The sequence below is a fragment of the Sceloporus occidentalis genome, unplaced genomic scaffold (genome assembly GCF_023333645.1).
Source record: "Sceloporus occidentalis isolate IW3139 unplaced genomic scaffold, rSceOcc1.0.p SCAF_2, whole genome shotgun sequence".
NCBI classification, from domain to species: Eukaryota; Metazoa; Chordata; class Lepidosauria; order Squamata; family Phrynosomatidae; genus Sceloporus; species Sceloporus occidentalis.
In genome coordinates, this window is record NW_028316982.1 from 258,555,635 (window position 1) to 258,570,089 (window position 14,455).

General features: G+C 47.9%; 1 protein-coding gene across 1 annotated transcript in view; it reads left to right on the forward strand.

Moving 5' to 3' along the window:
- The window catches only part of SLC36A4 (solute carrier family 36 member 4), a 151,047-nt gene that overhangs the window by 23,702 nt on the left and 112,890 nt on the right, over positions 1–14,455 (forward strand). The gene's annotated exons all lie outside the window — the stretch shown is intronic.

The window sequence follows — 14,455 nt, forward strand, 5'->3', positions numbered from 1 at the left end:
CTCCCAAGATTGTACTCATGTGACAAACCACAAAAAAAACCCTTATGAAACATATGATATGTGTGGGGGAAAACATTTCCTACTTGTTTGAACGGGTTTTGTATATGCCCCTGAAATCTGGATATGAAGAGCAACTTAGTTTTTGTGGTAGGTTCCAAATCAGCAAACTGCATTGTTGTACTGGCATTCTCTGTCTAGTATGAGCTTGCATTGCTGAAGGAATGTAATTATGGTTTTAATCTCCTCCCACATGGAGCTTTGTTATTATTAACTGCCATCAAGTTGACTTCAATTTATGGTGACCCCATATATGGAATACCTGCAATTCACCTTATTGTCAACAACCCTGCATAGATCTTGCAAACTCAGGTCCATGACTTCCTTGATTGAATCTATTCACCTGTGCCATGTGGAGCTGCCCACCTGCAAAAACCATCACCTGGGAACCAATCTTAAAACCCTTCTTGCTGGGCCAAGCTATCTAGTGGAATCTAGGAATATGCAAAATAATATTTTAAAACATTATTTGTGGATTGCTTTGCTAGTAGAAATTTGTCAGACACTATAAGTTTCATTTTCTCGGCCTCAGAGGGAGGCAAAGGTAAACCACCTCTAAACAATCTTGCCAAGAAAACCCTGTGATAGGTACATCAATCACAAAAACCATGTTGGCCACGTTGAGTTCCTTCTTAAGGAAATAAAGTTTTAAAACATATATTAAAATATATCTCCTAGCAGGGCTTGAAAGGACTCCTGCCTGAGACTCTGCAAAGATATTTCTGGTTTCTGTAGAGAATTCTGGCCTAGGTGGATCAATGGCATAACTTGATGGTTGTACCTATTCATTTTCAGTGAGAGTGTTTGACTTTTTATGGATTTGGGATACTGAATGAAGTATTCATTTAGACCTGAAGAGGGAGCCAAAGTGATGGCTATCCGAGCTGCTTTAGTTTAGTTCTTTGTTGCAGTTCTGTTCCTTTGGAGGAAAAAATTTATTCATGTCAACTACTGTATAGTAAATTACCCACGGCAACAAATTATAAAGCACTATTCTACATCTCTCACATCTTCACTAGCCTTGTTTATTCAGTTGCCTTGTATTGCATGTTTCTGCCTTGGTGAGAATCTTAATGGTTCATTTTGCCATGATCTTCACTTGGTCTCAGAGATGTTCCTGGTTTTCTGCTGTTTTGGAGTTGGGGACATGATAGCCTTTTAAAGAGTAACCACATACCCTGATGGCATTTTTAGCTTTATTCCGGAGGCTGAAAAATATTGGGAGGATGGAGTTAGGATTTGGGGAGGGGGCTTGGCAGATCATATGGGATTTAAGGAGCATAGTGAATCTCACCCACAGAGCTGCACTTGGCCTATGATTCCCACACCTTTGTTAGAAAAATCATTCTGTCTATTCTGGACTAGAGAGTGCTTATGAATGTCAGTTTAAGGGAATTTGTTGCTTATGAATGTCAGTTTAAGGGAAAAGGGGAGAGAGCTGTTGTCCTTCTGCCCTAGTTATGGGCTTCTAAGTAGCATCTGAGTAGCCAGTATGAGAAACAGGATGGTGGACTAGGATATGCTCTGCTCTTGCCCAGCAGGCCTCATGTGGTTCTGTGATCACAAATCTACCATTTCAACACTAGTTATTTCATGTTGGGTAAAGCATCTGAAAGCCAGGATACTGGAAATGAAAGCTTATCTGTGATCCAGTGTCACAAAATGTACTTGCTTATGTCACAAAGGCCTGGTACAGGCTGCTGGAAAGCAGCAGTCTGGGGCTGATTTTAGGGCTTGGGAGTGCAGAGTGACTGCATGCTCCTGAGCCCTACTGTGCACCAGAGACGCTATCATGACACAGCCCCATCCATATGATGATGTAAGCATGGTGCAGTGTCTAAACATTTCCGTGCCATGCGTGCATCATCGCTATGCGCGAGTGCCCCATTGGCGCACTCGTGGCAGCCTCTGTCAGGACAAAATGTCACAATCCAGTGACAAAATGTACTTGTTATACCAGTAGTTTTCATACTTTGGTCTTCCAGATGTCTTGGACCTTAATTCCCAGGAATTCCATCATGACCACTGGTCAGAGATCTTGGGAGCTGAAGTCCCAAAACCACCTGAAGGATCAAAGATTGAGAACCATCAACTCACAGCATAACCTGTCTCTAACCACACTTTCTTCATTATTTTTTCATATGTCCAAAATAAGGCAGATACAGTATCTGGGGCTATCAGTGATGCCCTACTTTATCCTGGTCCTTTATTGCTATGTAAAGTACTTGAGCCTAACTCAGTTTCTTGAAGAATCCTCAGATGAGTTGACTCAGGCCTGTTTGTTGGTTACAGTGGTAGATGAGTTCAATAGTGGTAGAGGAGCACCCTCACAATCTTTAGGGTGGCTTGTCATGGCCAGCCGAGATCAGCTCTCGGAGGATGAGGAGGAGGATGAGCCTCCTCCAGAGCAAGGGCTGATTGAGGCAACGCCAGGTGCTGTTCCTGCCCTGCCAGGTCCCAGCTGTGATCCTCCAGCCCCAGAGGAGGAGATTCAACCAGGTCCTAGTGCCGAAGAGAGGCCTTCTATGGTACCACTGCCTAGTGGGGACTCTGGGGACGAAGCTTGCATGCAGGTGCCTTCTTTCAAAGAGAGAAGAGCCGAGAGTGCTTGCAGGCGCAGATCACAGAGAATTGCCGAGAGGCAATTAGCCAACCAGCCTCAGGTGGCACGAGGGAGAGTTTCCCTTACTTAAGTGGGAGAGAGACTAATGCTGGTTGCTAGAGTTTGTTGCATGATCCCTCGGCGTGATTGCTGCTAGCACTAGCTCCTAGATTCTTTGTTACCTTGACCTTGGACCGGACTTCGTTATCTCTTGGCTGTTTTGACCCTGGACTGTTTGACTACGCTGTTTCCCAGTATCCTGACTTCGGCTTGACTTTCGGAACGTTGGAATCTCTGGAATCCTGACTTCGGCTCGTATTCTTGACCTGCCCTCGGACTGCTTCTTTGCAGGGTCTGCTTTACTTCCACTAAACTAAAGGCTCTGTTATCAGCTACGGTCAGTGTTGCTGGCAGCTTTCCCGGACATGGCTCACCAAACTTTTGTGTGGTACTGCAGTAAGACTGAATGACATAATGGTTCCATTAAAAAAAATCTGGGTTTGGAACTGCAATGTAATGAATGAGAGAAACACATTCATTCACTACCACCCAGAAATTTTCACTAGCGGGCATGCTGCAAGACATTTACTGTTGCTTTGGAAACTAAGATGCATAGTAAAGAACAAGCAGAGTATTAGGGTGTAGCAGTTGAAAAGAAGTGATATGTGGAAGGCTTAAACCTATCAATGTAGTGATGTACTTTGCTTCAGATTGCATCCTCCCAGCACCATATTGCAAAAGAGAAGATGTGAGCCCACTTGTTGACTTGAGCTTGTATGCAAGTCTCTCTGAGTGAGTGTCTTTTAGAGCAGAAGTGACATTCATTTGTGAATGCTTTGGGAAAAATAGCCAAATAACTCACTTGGGGGCTGTGCAGACCGACCCTAAGCTGCGCTGGATCGGGGCCGTGGCAACTGCATGCTGCAGCCCTGATTTAGCATGTCCTGGAAAGGGCACAGTAGCCATGGCACCATGGCTTAATGTGATCCTTTGGTATTGCGTTGTGTAAACACAGCACCAGAGGAGTGCCGTGACACTGTGGTCTGTGTGGAGGGGTGTGCTGTGTTATGCCGCCCTGGGGTGGAGTCGGGACGTGTGTCATATGGACACCATGTACCGACTCTGCCCCAGGCAGGCCTTAATGGCTGGTCTGCATAGGCTGCTAGTTCTCAAAATCAGTACAGTGAACCGATGCCATATGTGGGCTTTCCTTTTGCGGCTTTCAGCATAAGCACAATGTAATAAATGGCACGTGCGTATGCTGTGTGGTGCCATGTGGTAGGTCAGGGTTAGGGACCGAAGGATGGGTCCAAAGTATCTCAGTAACTCATTGCTAAGTGTGGACTAAAGCCCTCATGTCTCAAAGCCTGCCAAATTGGGACAGCTGGAGGGTATGTTGTTACCATTGGCTTACTTGGGCAACCCAGCTGGAAAGTTGGCGTATAAAATTTCATTTGGAATATGTTAACCATTATAAAATAAAAAGTCTCTTACAGAGCATTTGTGCAAGGGGGAAAATGTGTATATCCGATTAAGTGGTAGCAAATAAAAGCTAAAACAAAATCAATGAAACCTGGCTTGGTTTCATACCCAGTACCTGTTACATCAGAATAATTCCCATGATGCACATCTCTGGCTGGTTTCACCTACTGTGCATGTTGCATCAGACTTCATATTGCACAGATCTCCAAATGCAGACTCATGCACCTGCCACTTGAACTGTGGTAACCTTTGCTCCAGTTCCTCCTAGTGGCCACATCCACGTCATTTTCCAGACCAGGGTGTGACATGGTCTTGACAGTATGCTCATTAATTTGTACCATGGCTTCAGCATAAGCTGAAAGTCGCGTAAGGGAAGCCCATGTACGGTGTGGGCTGACTGTATAGGATTCCCTAGCACTGAGCCAGCGCATTTAAAGCAGTCTCAAACTGGATTATTTCTGCAGTGTATTTTGGACCTCAGTTAACCAAGCCTCTGACAAAGAAACTCCTTTTTACAATCATGTATGCCTTCTTTCCTCCTCCTTCTCTATCTAGATATTAGTTTTTTTAAGCAGCATTGACACTGGAAAGATATTGAAAGAATGCTGGAGAAACAATTTTAGTGTCAGTGTGTCTGCAATAAACAATACTATACACAAAGTTTTAGTGGAGAAGAGTCAGGTCCTCTACTTGCCAATCTAACAGTGTGTTCCTGCCTAAAAGCAAGGTAAACAGCAGCTGCCTCTAGAATCACTTAGGGGCGAAATAGGCTGCTCCAAGCCACCCCTGACAAAGTTGGATTGGCTCTGTGGCAGCCGCACTCTGTTGCCTCAATCTGCTGCAGCACCGGCCAAAAAAGGAGCGGTTAAATACAGCTACATGCAGCTCCTTTTTTTGGCTCTGGAAAAGCTGCATTAGACCTAATTGAAGCAATTGTTGACTGGCAAGTCAACACATAGGCCCAAAACAGATGGGCTGAAAATCGCGGTTTCCAGCTGTGTTCAAGGTGTAGCATTTAGATGATGCATGCTCCAAATACAGAAGGCAACAGCACCTGACCCTTTCCCCAAAGAACCAGGCCAAAAAGGTGCGGTAAAATACAGCTGCTTTTGCCAGCCTGGTTCAAAACCTCAGTGGCTGCCCGGATTGGGGCTAGGCATGTGCACTTACCATGACCCCAGCACAAATTGTGCCGGTGCGGCCACGGACCACGTTATTCATACCATCTGTTTCGGGCCATAGTTAAATCAACTTGGTTCAGTTGGCCTGTTTTAGTCAGGACTGACAATAGGATTCACACCCTAATGTCATACTTTTACTTTGTTTTGCCAAGCTTCTTCCTATCTTGTTTTGGGGTGGTGGTGGTGAGGGAGAGGGCGAGGGAGTAATGTTTACTATGCCCTGGCCCAACATGACTAACTCATTGCAGTGACGCACTGTCGGAAATTGCTGTAGCTTCAAAATGTTGATGACCGAGTAGTTGGAGATGATGATGATATTAAGTCTGACATTGCAAAGGAGACTAGGTTAGGCAGAAGATGAGTCATCTGTGCAGATCATCTTATCGCAATCAGCAGTAAACTGTTGCTCTGCCCCAGACGCTATGCTGGGGAGGGAGACGGAGGCGAGTTGCTCTTTCATGTTTTCGTTAACTTCTTAGGACTGTCTTGTCTTTAACTGTTCAGGGTATTTTGGCTTTTTAGTTCTGGCTGTGTTGCAACTGGCGGATCAAATATTGTGAAGATAATGTAACTTGGCACCCTTTTCGAAGTTTTATTTTCCCCCAAAAGTAAAACTGTTTTTCTTTCCTTCACCAGCTTTATGTAATCAGATGCATTCAGAACACAAACCAAGAGGGGCAAGCTTCTTTAATTGTTTAATGAGGCTAAGTAATTTTTTTTTTTACAATGTGGTCTTGTGCACATCTACTCTGAAGTAAGCCCCATTGAATTTAGGCAGCTTCATGCTTAATATTTAACAGTACAGTCTTATACATGTTTATTCAAATGGAAGTTCAGTGAACCTTCCTTCTAGATAAGTAGCTATAGGGTTGCAGACTAAATTTTATTTAATGTTTACTGCCTTTGTTAATACAAATAAAATGTGTTTCTTCTTCGTGGTCTCTGCGAATCACACAAATGGGTTATTCTGCGCCTGTGCAGCAAAGCTCAGAAACTTCTGGAATCTCTGGGCAGAATGCAATGTAACATTTCTGCAACTTTTTGGCGGTAACTCCACCCATCCCTATATAAGGCCCCTAGTGGTCCGCTCCTCTTCAGTTCCTTCATTCCGCCGCGTTAAGCAGCTCGAGGAACATCGCTAGCACCGGCTATTGCATTTGGACTGAATCTCTGGACTTGACCTTCGGCCTTTCATTGACCATTCTAACGGACTTACCACCTTTCGGACTACACCTACGGACCGGTAAAAGACCTCCATACGGAAATTGCCCTTTGGATTTGGCGTTTTTTTCTCGGCCACGGCTTCCCTTTCGGCTGCCATGGCCTCTTTCAAGAGGTGTTCAAAATGCGGGGTCAAAATCCCCATGTCGGACGGCCACGACAAGTGCGTCCTTTGCTTGGGTGAGGCCCATATTCCAGGTGCCTGCACCCATTGTAGGGTCATGATTTCCCAGGCTCTTAAGAACAAGGACCAAAAATTGAAAGCCTCTCTTTATGAAAAGGTCTTCCAACCAACGGCCTCTGCCTCCGGGGAGTCGGCCTCGCAATCGGCCTCTTCTGCCCCCCAAGCGGACAAGGGAGACAAGACCAGACCCTCTAAGAGGAAACATGGGGACAAGCAGAAGTCCTCCAGGTCGTCTAGGGATGATGAGTCCTCCAGACGGGCTAGATCAGCTTCTCCGGTCCAGATGTCTTGTCGGAAGGGACCGCCAAGTACGATGTTAGTACCCCCTCCGGACCGTAGGACCACGGCCACCCCAACTCCGGTGCCCGTCCCGAGCTCGGTTCCACCACCTCTGGAGCCTAGAGTTGTTATCGCTCCTCATCTCTCCATCCCGGATGACGACCTTCAAATTGTTACGCTGGATCACAGCTCTGAATCGGAGGGTGAGATCCTGGATTCCGATCCACAGGCCTCGCCTCACAGGCCCAGATCTAAACCACCCTCACGATCCCCCTCCAAGGCCCCACCCCGACTGCGCTCTCCCCCGCGTAGGGATACAGACGCCCTCGGTACAGAGGCAGATGAGGCTCTCGACCAAGGATTCGAAGACTGCGACCTGCCGGATGCTGACCTACTGGACACTTACCCAGACTTGGTCTATGACCATCAGACCAGACGGTATTTCCTACCTGTGGATGCTGCCCATCTGCGCAGACGCTTTCCGGGCCCGACGAGATCTAAGGCCCATTCTCCGAGACACCAGACCGTCTTCTCCAGGTCGGATGACTTGTTGACGCTACATCCACCTTCAGATAGAGACCTCTCACCAACTAGCCGACCGCGGAGCAGGTCAGCTTCTAGGTCACCGTCTCGCTCACACTCGCCATTGCCATTTCCGGTAGATGACCAGCCTTTCACCTTTGGGATTCCGGACGCTCCATCTCCATCAGATGATGTTAGGTCCTTTTCTGACAGGATCATCCGAATGGCGGACACTCTGAAGTTGGAGGTATCCCACCCAGAGGATGATGCCCTCGATCCGGTGGAAAGACGAATCCATGGCTGCACTCCAGCCCCTCCATCGTTGGCATTCCTGCCCTCCTTGGACAAAATCGCCAAGCGGTCCTGGGACACCTCGGCCACTATCTCTTCCACTTCGAGGAAGATTGAAAACCTGTATAGGGTCACACCATCTGGACCCTCCTGGCTTTTCAACCACCCAAAGCCCAATTCAGCCATTGTGGAAGGCTCACAGACAGCTTTCACTCCCCGCCAGGCCTCCTCTCCAATGGACAAAGAAGGCAAAAAGATTGATGGGCTGGCAAAGAAATTCTATGCTTTGGCGGCACTCGACATCAAAATTGCAAACTATGCAGCATGTATGGGGGCCTATGTTCAACTCTTGATGGAGAAGATGGACTCAACCATCAGTGAGTTCCCTGATGACAAGAAAAGAATCATGACGGCCCTACGGAATGAGGTCCACCTGGTCGGAGGACAACAGATCATCTCCGCCAGACATTCCACCGACTGCGCCTCTAAGATCCTGTCTGGTTCCGTAGCCCTCAGACGCCATGCCTGGTTGCGTTCCTCGGACCTCACCCCGCAGGTGAGATCCGCGATATAAGACATGCCCTTTGATAATTTGGGCTTGTTTAACAAGGAGACGGATGAAAAACTGAGTTTCCGCTACCGAATGAAGACTGTGGCACGGAAACATGGGATGTCTTCTGCGTCCAAGTCGCCAAGGATGAGATATGGTAGCCAGCGCCCTTGGTACCCGCAGTCTCAGCAACGATTCCAGCAGCAGGATCGCCATTATCAATCTCAAGACAGACCTCCTCAGGGCCGACCATCCCAATCTCCTCTGCCTCAGGGCGACCACCGTCAACCGTCCCAGCCCAGATACCAACAGGGCTATAAGAAAAAAGACACCAAAGGCAAGCGCAGGTTCTGAAGTCCCCCAGAGCACTTCGCCGCTCATTTCACGGATAGGTTGAAGCCCTTCTTTAACACCTGGGCTTCTATAACCTCAGACTCTTGGGTTTTAGAATAGTCCGACGGGGTTATGCCCTTGAGCTTTAGAGCTCCCTCCAACCGGAGCCATTAATTCCACCTCACCCTCGGACACCCTTCTCGACGAAGTGCGCTCCCTCTTAGACAAAGGGGCCATCGAACCCGTGGACCCTGCTAGAGCCCGATATTGTTTTTTCTCTAGATATCTTATGGTCCCCAAAAGGGACTTTGGTCTCAGGCCTATCCTGGACTTGCGCCATCTGAATGTTTACATTGTTTACAGACGCTTCAGGATGGTAACCATTGCTTCTATTCTACCATTATTGCAGAAAGACTCCTGGTTCGCCACTTTAGATTTAAAGGACGCTTATTTTCACATTTCCATCAGAGAAAAATCACCGCCGATTCCTCGCCTTCGCCGTTGGGGCTGACGTCTTCCAGTACAAAGTCCTCCCGTTCGGCTTGTCTTCAGCACCGAGGGTCTTCACAAAGTGTATGGCCCCGGTGGTGGCCTATCTTCGCCAAAGAGGAATAATGGTCTTCCCCTACGTGGACGACTGGCTGTTCACTGCGCCGTCCCGTGCATCACTAGTCCAGGACATACAGTTCTCGCTGTCTCTTCTGAACGCCCTAGGACTTCAAGTCAACCTACAAAAGTCACACCTCTTGCCATAAAAAAGACTGGACTTCATCGGGACGACCCTGGATTCGGAGACGGCAAAAGCCTTCCTCCCGCGAGCGAGATTCGAGTCCTTGGTGTCCGCGCTAAGAGACTGCCTCTCTCAAAGGAAAGTCCGGGCTCACACAGTCCAAGTCGCCATGGGTCACTTGGCCTCCACAACCTTCGTCACCCCGTGGGCCAGACTCCGTTTCAGGCCCCTCCAGTCTTGGTACCTGTCCGTTTTCGATTCCGTACAGGATTCGCCAAGGAAGATCCTCACCATCCCGAGGAAGGTTCGGAAATCGCTCCGGTGGTGGCTTCAGCCCAACAACGTCTGCGTCGGCATGCCCTTCGTTCCCCCGCAACCAGACGTCACCTTAACAACAGACGCGTCTCTCCTGGGTTGGGGCGCCCATGCTCAAGGGCTCTCCATCAAAGACAAATGGTCTCCGATGGAGGCCACTCTCCACATAAATGCATTGGAAATGCTGGCGGTAGAGAAGGCCCTCAAGGCTTTCTGCACTCTCCTTTCCAACAAGGTGGTTCTACTCCTCACGGACAATACTACCACAATGTACTACCTCAACAAACAGGGTGGTACAAAGTCAAGGACACTTCTGAAGATCACGCTCCACGTCTGGGATTGGTGCATTGCCCACAACATCTGCCTACAGTGCATCCATCTACCGGGAGATCAAAACGGCCAAGCAGATCAACTCAGCTGGTCCCCGACGACTTGCCACGAATGGAGACTCCATCCGGAGGTAGTCGACAGTCTGTTTCGTCGTTGGGGCTCACCAACGCTGGACCTCTTCGCTTCCCCCCACAACTCCCACACCCAGGAGTTTTGCTCTCGGGTGACGGGACCGGGTTCCAGAGGAGACGCCTTCCAGCTCTGCTGGACACAAGACCTGCTCTACGCCTTTCCCCCCTTCCCATTGCTGACCAGAGTTCTGTCAAAAATCATGACAGACCGTGCCAATGTTATCCTGGTGACCCCATGGTGGCCGAGACAGTCTTGGTTCGCCCCACTGCTGCGTCTGTCCAAGAACACATTTCTCCGGATCGAGCACCGGCCCGATCTTCTTTCCATCCAGAACGGAATGATTCTCCATCCCGATATGGACTCTCTCCCATTGGTAGCATGGAGGATCTGGTCTTGACATCCCTCCCGACAGGGATTAGGGATATTATTACAGTAGCTCAAAAGCCCTCTACTCGTAAGGCCTATGGCTACAAGTGGGACAAATTTGTGACCTTTCTCAGGGACAGAGGCACTGTACCAGCCCAAGTCTCTATCTCGATAGTTTTGGGCTTCCTTAAGAGTTTGGTTGATTCTGGGCTATCCCTCAATTCCATTAAGGGCTATTTGTCGGCCATTTCCTCCCATTACTTGTTTGGTGACAAACCCTCCTTGTTTAAGAACCCCTTAGTGAAGAGGTTTCTTAGGGGCTTTAACAATTTGTATCCACCTTGCCTTTCCCCTGCTCCAGCGTGGAGCCTGGACTTGGTACTCTCAAAACTGACTTCTAAGCCGTTTGAGCCAATGGCTACCACGGACCTCAGACTGATGACATGGAAAACGGCCTTCTTGGTAGCCATTACCTCTGCCCGTCGGGCCGGTGTACTGTGTGCCCTACGGGCCGACCAGCCTTTTCTACGTTTCAACAAAGACAAGGTGATGCTCCGGACTGACATCACTTTCCTGCCTAAGGTGGTGTCAGCATTTCATTTGAACCAGGATATTGTTCTCCCTACCCTGGCCCCAAACCCGAACTCTGACGAAGAGTGCCGAATTCATTCTTTAGATGTCAGGAGGGCCTTGGCTTTCTACCTCGATAGGACCTCGGGCTTGAGGCTATCCAATAGACTCTTTGTGTGCTATTCAAAGGCCAAAAAGGGGTTGCCTGTTTCATCTCAGAGGTTCTCTAAATGGGTAACAAGTACCATCCATTTATGCTATGAGTTGGCAGGCACACCTGTACCTGAGCGGGTTCGGGCCCATGCAACTAGGGCGGTAGCAGCATCCTCCGCCTTTCTAATGGGCATTCCTTTGGAGGATGTCTGCAGGGCTGCTACCTGGTCCCAGCCATTAACATTTATCAAGCACTATAGGCTGGATGCCAGGGATAGGCAGAGAGCAGCCTTTGGGAGGGCAGTGTTGCTTTCAGGTTTGCATTGAATACAAATGACAAGTTCTCAAGTTCCAGTTTACTTGTTTATTGTCTGTTAATAAATTTCAATTGAATTTTCACTTGGACACTCCCTCCTCCTTTGACTTAAGCTTGTCAGTCTAACCCATTTGTGTGATTCGCAGAGACCACGAAGAAGAAGGACAGGTTGCTCACCTGTAACTGTGTTTCTTCGAGTGGTCATCTGCGAATTCACACAAACCCGCCCATCCATCCCCTCAGTGTCCAGCTCATTGCCTTGCTGACGTTACCGTCGCGCTGTTCGCGGCTCATTTGGAACTGAAGAGGAGCGGACCGCTAGGGGCCTTATATAGGGATGGGTGGAGTTACCGCCAAAAAGTTGCAGAAATGTTACATTGCATTCTGCCCAGAGATTCCAGAAGTTTCCGAGCTTTGCTGCGCAGGCGCAGAATAACCCATTTGTGTGAATTCGCAGATGACCACTCGAAGAAACACAGTTACAGGTGAGCAACCTGTCCGTGTGTGTGTGTGTGTGTGTGTGTTTTAATAGACATTGGCTTTCTTGGTGCTGTTGCACTCATTCATTTGCTAGTCCCAACTAGGGTAGAATCAGTAAGAGGTAAGTAAGTGTTGATTGGTCACTTAGCAATTGGTTTCGTGGGTCTACTTTAGTTCAAAATCATTGTGTGATAGAGGAGACTCTCAGGAACTAAGTTTATTTCTTTTTAGTGAGAATACAGTCTTCCTTTATGTTTATCTCCATAACTGTGTGTGTGTGTGTGTAGAGAGAGAGGGAGAGCAAAACATTTAGGAAGAAGGAAATGGAATGTCTTTTCCTCAGTGAGTGCCAGGAGGTGGGCCTTGGGTGTATAGGCTCCCATCTTGTGGTTGATATTTCCAGTTGAGATTAGCATGTGCCTACTGTACTTTGTTTCCACCCCCACCCCCATACCTATGGCACTGGGGAGCCAGTGTAGCACAGTGGTTTGAGGGTTGAACTGCAACTCTGGAGACCAAGGTTCAGTTCCCAGCTCAGCCATGAAACCCACTGGATGACCTTGTGCAAGTTACACTTTTTCAGTCTCAGGGAAAGGCAATGACAAACCTCATCTGAACAAATCTTTCCAAGAAAACCCTATGAAAGGTTCGCCTTAGGGTTGCCATAAGTCAGAAACGATATGAAGGCACAACAGCATGACACTGGGAGGGCAAGGGAATTTGTGTTGAGTGGTTTCATGGGTACTGAGAGCCCTGCCTTCTAAAGGAACTTAGAGCCAAATCAGACAGACAGACAGACAGACAGATAGATAGAGATATAGGAGAAGACTGGGACATGCAGAGGCAGAACTGTCAGGGAGCAGCTATGTGTTTTGAGCTACAAAATCAATTCTGAGCCCCTTCCTTGATAAGTGATGATGAGGCGCAGGAGCAAGGACAACAGTTTCAGTTCTCATAAAGCACAGAGATGGCCTTGGAAGGTTCTGTGGATGGAAGGGCTCCTGTCAGCTCTCAGACGAAGAAGACACATGTGTTGGCAGATGATGTACTGCTGAGAGGAACAGAAGCATTAGCATGTGACCCTGACGGAAGTCTTGAGAGAAGAGTTCTAGGGGCAAAGATTCATGATGGAACAGAGAGGCTGACAAGACTCATCAAGCCCATTGACCTTTATCCCCTCCTTCTGATCGATATGAGAACAAAGGATAATGCAAGAGGTAGACTTCAACATATGCCAGTGACTATGGGGTTCTGGGTAGCAAGCTGAAGGATCTTGGGACAAGGTTGTTATTTCATTGCATCTTCCTGTTGAAGAATATGATCTAGCGAAAGAAACAAGAATACTGTACTAGAAGTAGAGTATTGTTCAAGACTCTATTCAAGTATTGTATGTACAGCGCGCCCGCGCCATATGCGGGCACACCATACGCGGCCTTGAGCATACGCTCTCAAGACGCGGGGCGTGCGCAGGGCGGAAGGGGCGGCGCGTCCCATTCAATTGAATGGGCGCGCGCGCCCGTGCCGCCACGCCACCGCGCACGAGCCCCATTGTTTCTAATGGGACTCGAGTATAGGCAGAATTCGCCTTACGCGGAGGGATCCGGAACGGATCCCCCGCGTAAGGCGAGGACAGACTGTACAGCGCTGTGTAAATTTACAGCGCTTTATAAATAAAGGTTAATAATAATAATAATAAGACATTTAATAACTTATATATGAAAGCAAGCATGGCATCATGGTTTGAATGTTGGACGATGACTCTGGAGACCAGGGTTCGATTCCCAAATCAGCCATGAAAGCAGCTGGGTGACCTTGGACAAGTCACATGCTCTCAGTCTCAGCAAAGGCAATGACGAACCTCCACTAAACAAATCTTGCCAAAAAAACTTTACGATATGGTCATCATAAGTTGGAAATGACTTGAAAGCCCCCCCCCCCCCCCCAAGTGAAGCAGGCATTTGGAGAAACAGCCATTGGAGAATTGAAGCAGGGAGCTGTGGTAGTCTAACAGCATTCTTAAAAGTATGGTTCCTGTTTTTTCACTTGGCCACAGATGCAGAATCAACTGAAAAGCATGTATGTATGTATGTATGTATGTATGTATGTACTTGGGAATTTCACATGGGTATTCTGAAATTGTCTTTGGTTGTGAACTTGTCTTTCTCTGTCTTTAGTCGTGGAGATGTTTTAGATTTTACCTGACAGAATCTCTGACCAGTAATATTGTTGCTAGATTGAAAATTGGAGAGGGCGCCTATAAATGTAATGGTTGTGCAGAAGAGGGAATTTCAGTAAGTCTTGCTTGTTAGGCAACCAGGTAACAAGCAACACCTGCATATCAAACATACTTGTAAATCCTCT